Raw genomic sequence first — 7,910 nt, 5'->3', positions numbered from 1 at the left:
AGTCATTATTATTAGTCCTACTGATAATAGTGGGGATAGTCTACAGCATGTATGCCTCATAAGATTATAAATTACCACTTAGAGTGTGTCTCATATTGATATTTAAATATTGTGCTATTTTAATTATTTATATCCCAAATCTTCAACTAAAGTTTAAGTAACTTGAGAAAAGATAATGAATCTTATTCATTTTATATTCCACCCACATCTCACAAAACTTCTGAGATATAATAGATTCAAAAAATATATTAGTTTTTTCACACACATAGGGACATATGTATTCATTGTGTTAGATAATGTGAGTTATAACTTAGCCAAAATTGGTCAAATACCCTTTAGACATGTCATGAACAAAGCAATACAAAAAGAAATCTCATATGCTATCCCATTAAACATCACAACGGCCTTGAAGAAACCATTTGCAATTCTCACGTTACAGAGAAGTTTGAGAGTCACAGATGAAAAAAAAAAATTACTCAGTGTTACAGATCTTATATATTCTGGAGCAGTAATGCAAAATTACATCCAAAATCCATTTCCCTACCCTGAAACAGTGCTTTCTATCAGGAGAGACATCTTCTGAGCCCTCCACCAATTCATTAGGAGTTTCTATGTTTTAACAAGAATCCTCAGAGTACAAAACAGAAAACTAGGAGAGGCTCTGTGTCCTCAGCCCAAGGACATGCCATTTTTGCTGATCATTCTATGTGGCCTGTAGCTACTTCTCAGTGCCAGTCCTATGATGAACTGAACACTCAGCTCTGGGTGGGTTCAAGGATATGCACAGTGGTTCAACCTCAGAGATCCTATCTGGATCCTTACCACTGTTTCCAGGGTACTCTCTAAGTGGACAGTGTAAACAGTATCCAAAGCAGCCCGTGGCATCTGGAGTGTTACATGCAGGTGGGGACAGATAAACCCCATAGGCAGAAACCTCTTCTCAAACTCTATTTCTACTCTTAGTGTCACTCCATAAGATCTGACCACTTTATGCCTCCTCACACCAAATATACGTGTTCATCCTATTCCGTTGGCAGCCACCTGATAAAATATCTTCAACAGGAACAAAGTAAAACCTCTTGAGAAGCATATACAGACCCCTATTTTCTGAGAGAAGGACAGGAAGAGTTTTATCTTGAAATTGGCTTTGTTTTCATTATCTTAATTTTATAATTATGACCTTTCATTATTTTTCTGGATATACTATTATGGTGGAGTTGTGGACAGCTTTTGGTACAGTGGAGTTTTACATTGTTTTGTGGGAAAGAATAATGGTCTGAAAGATGTTCAAGCCCTAATTCCCAGAATCTTTGAATATGTTACCTTAAATGGCAAAAAAAAAAAAAGAAACAAAAAAGAAACAAAAAAAGGATTTTACAGATTGATTAAGGTAATGAATGTTGAGATTAAAAAAAAAATTACCCTGGATTATCCAAATGGACCCAATTTAATTACATGAGCCCTTAAAAATCAAAGAATTCTCCCCAGTCAATCAGAGGCAGACATATTGAGAGAGAAAGAAAGAGACAGAGCTGATGATGGAAAAAGAGTCAGAGAGATGTGATATTGATGACTTTGAAGATGAATTAAGGGTACCATGAGCCAAGAAATGTGGGCAGCCTCAAAAATCTGGAAAAGTCAAAGAAACGGGATCTCTTTTAGAGCCTTCACACAGGAACACAGCCCTGCTACCACCTTGATATGACCCCAGTGAGACCATGTTAGACTTCTAAAGCACAAAACTCTATGGTAATAAAGTTGTGGGTTTGGGGTTTGTGTGTGTATGTGTTTTTAAAGTTTATTTATTTATTCATTGAGAGAGAGAGAGAGAGAGAGAGAGAAACTGACCATGAGCAGGGGAAGGGCAGAGAGAGAGGGAGAGACTGAATCTCAAGCAGGTGCTGCACTGTCAGTGCAGAGTCCGAGGCAGGGCTCAATCCTATGAACTACAGACCATGACCTGAGCTGAAATCAAGAGTTGGATGCTCAACCAACTGAGCCACCAGGGACCCCTAGAGTTGTGCTGTTTGAAACCACCAAGTTTATGGTAATCAGTAACACCAACAATAGAAACAGACTTTTACATAGAGGTAATCTTGACAAAATATAAACAAAATTTTATAAACAAACATTGACATGGAGGAACCATCAAAATTTACATTAATTTCATTTTTCAGAATAATACTTGCACTTCATTTGAAAAATCAAATAGTACATTCGGGCTTGTAGGGAACATAAGTAGTCCCCTATCTTATACCCACTTCCACTCCTAAACCCTACTTCCAGAAATAACCACTTTTAACTCCTAATTGCTTTTTTTTTTTTTTTCGGTTTTCCATGAGAGCTTTGCATCACTTAATGATTTGCTCACTCTATTTCTTGACTCATTAATGTGCAACATTATTGTTTGATGTTATGAAATGATAAAGATTTAACTCATCTTAGACCATTTTCTCATTCCCATCCTAATATATTTTGGGTTATTTTTTTTAATTGGTTCCACTTTCTGGCTTGAAATAATGCACTCCAACATTTCAGCCCCAACCAACTGACATAGCCAGCACCTTTTGTCCCAATACTTTGTAAGACACAGTGCCCATGTCCCCATCCATCTTTCTACTCCTCATACACACTTCTGCCTCCAAGCTTTTATCATCAGAATTTTATTTTCACATTTCAAAGTTACTAATACTTGAATCCGTTCTGCAACCAAATTTAAGTCTTGAGATCTGGATAATAGTAAACAGGATTTATATTATTATGACCATGTAAATACTGTTTGTGGCAGGGCCAAGAAATGTTCTCTAGTTATATTTTCTTTTTTACGTGGCCTTTTATCCTCATCTTTCTATTGGTCTTTATTGTTTTCTTGCATTATTTGTCCTTATTGAATTCTTAAGTTTTTCCATTTCTCTGGGATAATATCAAATCTCTTAAATACCCTCCTGGAGTCTTATGGTCTCTTGCTCTGCATAGGACTCTTATTCTCTAAGCTAGCTGCATGATTGTCATGCTGAACTTTCCTTTATTATTCTCTCAAACCATTCTTTCTTCCTGGATCCGGTAGTCTCATTTTTGGAAATATATCCAAAGGAAATGAAATCAGTATTTCAATGAGATAACTGCACTCCCACACTCACTGCAGCATCATTGGTAGCAGCCAAGACATGGAAACAATCTAAGTCTTCCTCCTTGGATGAATGGACAAAGAAAATGTGAGGCGTGAGTGCATGTGTGTGTGTACGTGTGTGTACATATATATATATGTATATATATGTGTACGTGTGTGTACATATATATATGTATATATATATGTACATATATATACATATATATGTGTATATATATGTACATATATATATATGTGTATATATATGTACATATATATGCTAAGGAATATTATTCATCCATGAAAAAGGACATTCTGTCATTTGAGACAACATGGATAAACCTTAAGAATATTATGCTAAGTAAAAGAAGTCAGACAGAGAAAGACAAATACTATACGATCTCTTTTATATGTTTCTACTCTCAGAAATAGAGAGGAGAATTATGAAGGGTCAGGAGTGGGAGAAATGAGAAGATGTTGATCAAGGGTGTAAACTTCCAGTTATAAGGTAAATAAGTTGTGGTGATCTATTATACAGCATGGTGACTATAGTTAACAATTCTATATTATCTACTTGAAAGTTACTAAGAGAATAGATCTTAAATGTTCTCACCAAATGCACACACAAAAATAGTAAATATGTGAAGTGATAGAGGTGTTAACATACCCTACTGTGGTAATCATTTTGTAATATATATGTGTATCAAATTATCACATTGTATACCTTAAACTTACACAATGTTACATGTCTATTATATCTCAGTAAAGTTTTAAAAATGCCATATGGGGCACCTGGGGTCAGTTAAGCATCCAACTTCAGTTCAGGTCATTAACTCGCGGTTCATGATTTTGAGCCCTGAGTCAGGCTGCGATGACAGCTCAGAAACTGGAGTCTGCTACAGATTCTGTGTCTCCCCCTCTCTGCTCCCTCCCCCACTCATGTTCTCTCTCTCTCTCTCTCTCTCGCTGTCTCTCAAGAACAAACATTCAAAATAAAATTTTAAGTGTTGTGTGATTTTTTCAAAAGATCTTTACCCTCACATTTGATTGATGCTTTGATTAATTCTTGGCTTGACATCATTTTTAATTTTAACATTTATCGTGAAGTATAGTATACATACAGAAATGTGGCCAAATCATAATTGTACCATTGAATGAATTATTACAAAGTTAACATGCTTGTGTGACTGCCACATAGAGCAAAAGATAAAACATTACCAGCACCCCAAAAGCTCCTTATTCATCCCTAACACTAACTCTTCCCTCTTCTCCAAAAGTAATCACTTTCTGACTTAAATCATCATAGATAAGCAGCTCTGTCTGCTTTTGAAATATAAATGGTCTCATTCATAATTTTTATAGCATGTAGCTACATTATACATCATTATCGTGGATCATTATACATTATTGTACACTATATGTCATTAGATGACTATATCATAATTTATGTATCCATTCTGCTAAAGCAGATTTGAGTCAATAGTTTGGTGCTATTAATAATAATGTTAATATGAATATTAGTTTTTAAGTTTATTTTGATAGAGAGAGAGCATGCACATGCAAGAAAGTAAGGGGCAGAGAGAGGCAGGGGCTGGGGGGCAAGGAGGGAGAGAGAGGGAGAGAGACGGAGTCCCAAGCAGGCTTGCATTGTCAGCGCAGAGCTCAATGTATGACTTGAACTCCCAAACAGTGAGTTCATGACCTGAGGCAAAATTGAGTCAGATGCTCAACTGACTGAGTCACCCAGGTGGTCCCAATATGAATATTCTTATGCATATCTTTCCATGCACATATGTAAGCAATTTTTTAGGTACATCTCTAGAAGTGGAAATGTTTGGTTAGAGTCTATTAATGTTAAACTTGATTGGATATTGGCAAAGAATTTTGAAAGTGGTTGTAGCAATTCATACTCTCACCAGCAGTATATGAAAGTGTCACATGTCTTACTTCATTGCCAACACTTAATATAATTAGTCTTTTTAAATCTAACTTTTTTGTTAAAATTTCTTAAAATGAAGCCCACCACATAAGCTTTTTGTCCATTTTTACATAAGAACACAGTTGTGCCTAGAAAAGCAAAAAATTGTTAAGGCTGCATCCTGAAAGTGGAATTTTTATGCATGTTTCTTAGGTTCAAGGCTTTCTACCTCACCACTCTGCAATCAACCCCATCTACTTCCACTCTAGAGAACTTTGGTAACATAGAGCAAAATTGGAGACTAGTCAACTCAGTGGAACTTGAGATTTTTTGAGGCCATGTGATGCCCAATGGAACACCACAGAGATACATGATATTATCTTTCAAGCTTATCTGTCAATGCATATCCCATCATGAGCAGCTTTAGAAGAGTATTCTGATACCAACTTTCTTACAGCTTATGTTCTTTTAGACTCACTACTATTTCAACACAAGACTTAAGTCCCTATTTTTTTTATTTTTCAATACTCATACAATTTATATTCAAGATTGTATTTTTGAAGAAATTAGGTCATTTGAATTCTACATACTAGAAAGTAAAAACTAAATTAGATGGTTGGGGTACCTAGCTGGCTCAATTAGTAGAGCATGTGATTCTTGATCTTGAGGTCATGAGTTCAAGCTCCATGTTGGGCACAGAGCTTACTTTAAATACATGCATACATATATGCATAAGTTTTAAAAAAATTACTAATCAGGGGCATGTGGGTAGCTCAGTGGGTTAAGCATCTGAATTCACATCAGGTCAGGATCTCATGGTTTATGAGTTCGAGCCACACATCAGGCTCGGTGCTGACCACTCAGAGACTAGAGCCTGCTTTGGATTCTATGTCTCCCTCTCTCTCTGTCCCTCCCCCACTTGTGCTCTGTCTCTGTCTCTCAAAAATAAATGTGTAAAAAAATTTTTTAATTGCCATCAAAGGATCATAAAACACTCTTGACTAATAATTCAAGGTAAGACAGAGAATTTTATTTAAATTAGCTGGAAAAAGAAATCTAGCTTTTTTTTGGTAGATAAACAACTGTCAGATAAATATGGAGTCAGTTAGGACTTTTCTCTATTGAAAAATATCAGTTTTCTGACTGAGAAATAAAGAAAAGAATACAAAGATTTATAAAACCATTTGCTCATCTGAATAGTTTACTCTCACTGATCTGAATTTTCTTACTTCCTGTGGTTAATAATGGACCTATAATAAGAATGTGTACAATGCATGAAATCACCATAACTGTTAAAGTCATCATTTCATTAATGTACAAAACAATGGGCTGCACTTGGTTAGACCTTTTCTTTCTAACAGAATACTGATGCTTACTTATTCCTACACTGGGAAATATCACTCTAAGGATGTTTCCCTTGAGACCTAAAATGACAGCTATGCAAAACTAATGGTATGGGAATTTGCCTGTGTAGTCATGAACTTCATCTTTATATAAGGTACAAAATTACAAACACTTGCAAAGAATTGATCTCATTTGTTTCTAAAGGTGATCTTTATGGAATATGTTCATATTAGTGTTACTGTTTTATAAAATTACAAGGTCCAGAAAGATTAAGTAAAAACTCAAAGCTGTGCATATTATAATTTTAATAGGTGAAACTAAACCCAACTTTCTCTTCCCCAAGTCTTCTTTCTATTGAGCAATGCTGACTTTCTATTGACAGAGTAAAGCCAGTGATTAATTGGAGAAGGACATTAGCCTATGAGTACAGACATTCATTGCTGAACTTACAAAGAGATTTGGTATGATTTACAAAATATTTTATCCAGTTCTCTTTTTTCCTATCCCTGTTTTCTAAGACAGAAATATAAATAAAATGGCAAATGAGGAAGAAGATGAACTCCAGGCCAAATGTGTTTTCCTCAACTATTAAAACTAGAAGTGAATTTTTTAAATTTTTTTTAAATTTATTTCTAGGAGAGAGAGAGAGAGACAGCGTGAGCAGGGGAGGGTCAGAGAGAGAGGGAGTCACACACTGAAACAGGCTCCAGGCTCTGAGCTGGCAGTCAGCACAGAGCCCGACGCGGGACTCGAACCCACGAACCGCGAGATCATGACCTAAGCGAAAGTCGGATGCTTAACCGACTAAGCCACCCAGGCGCCCCAAACTAGAAGTGAATTTAATGATAAGCAAATGGAGGTAAGATATACAGGCCTTGAGTATGACTGTGATTTGAAAAATCACCTGGGGAGGAAATAAACAATATAGACAACTAATCATTGAGATTGAAAAGTCATTAAGAGACAGAAGAGCTTTCCTTAAACTGAACCAAAGTTCTGAATGGACTAGTTTTAAACATTATATAAGTACATGTTAATTTAAATATATCGGACAATGCTTGTATAATCTGTTGTGCCAGTCATTGTTGAAATTTAAACTCTATGAAATTTAACACAATTGGGAAACGGACACAAAATATTTTCCATCTGAATTCTCTATTACATTCCCAAGGCTAGTTTGTAGTATGGTGCATTAGTTTGTGTAACTTCTTTAGTGTCCCTTCCAACTCCCCTAGTACAATTAATAGCTCCCCTGTGCCAGAAGATAAAAAAAAATCATTGAAAATAATTTAATTCCCTTTATCGCAAAATAATAATAATTAATAATAATAATAAGGGTTTTGTTTAATAAACACTTGTCAAGTGGGGAGAAGGTAGCCAAAGAAATGGCACATGCTAAAATATATTTATTGATATTCAATTAAATAAAACTAGATGCACCATAGCTGAGCACGCTATTTTTAAAACCTGACTTTTCTCCAAAGATTTGTCCACATAAATTGTCAAGCTTGTTGGACATAATCAACTTTGCAATTTCAA

This window comes from Crocuta crocuta, unplaced genomic scaffold, assembly GCF_008692635.1.
Source record: "Crocuta crocuta isolate KB4526 unplaced genomic scaffold, BGI_CrCroc_1.0 scaffold384, whole genome shotgun sequence".
Lineage (NCBI taxonomy): Eukaryota > Metazoa > Chordata > Mammalia > Carnivora > Hyaenidae > Crocuta > Crocuta crocuta.
The sequence above is the reverse complement of the archived record's forward strand: the minus strand, read 5'-3'. Positions refer to the sequence as shown.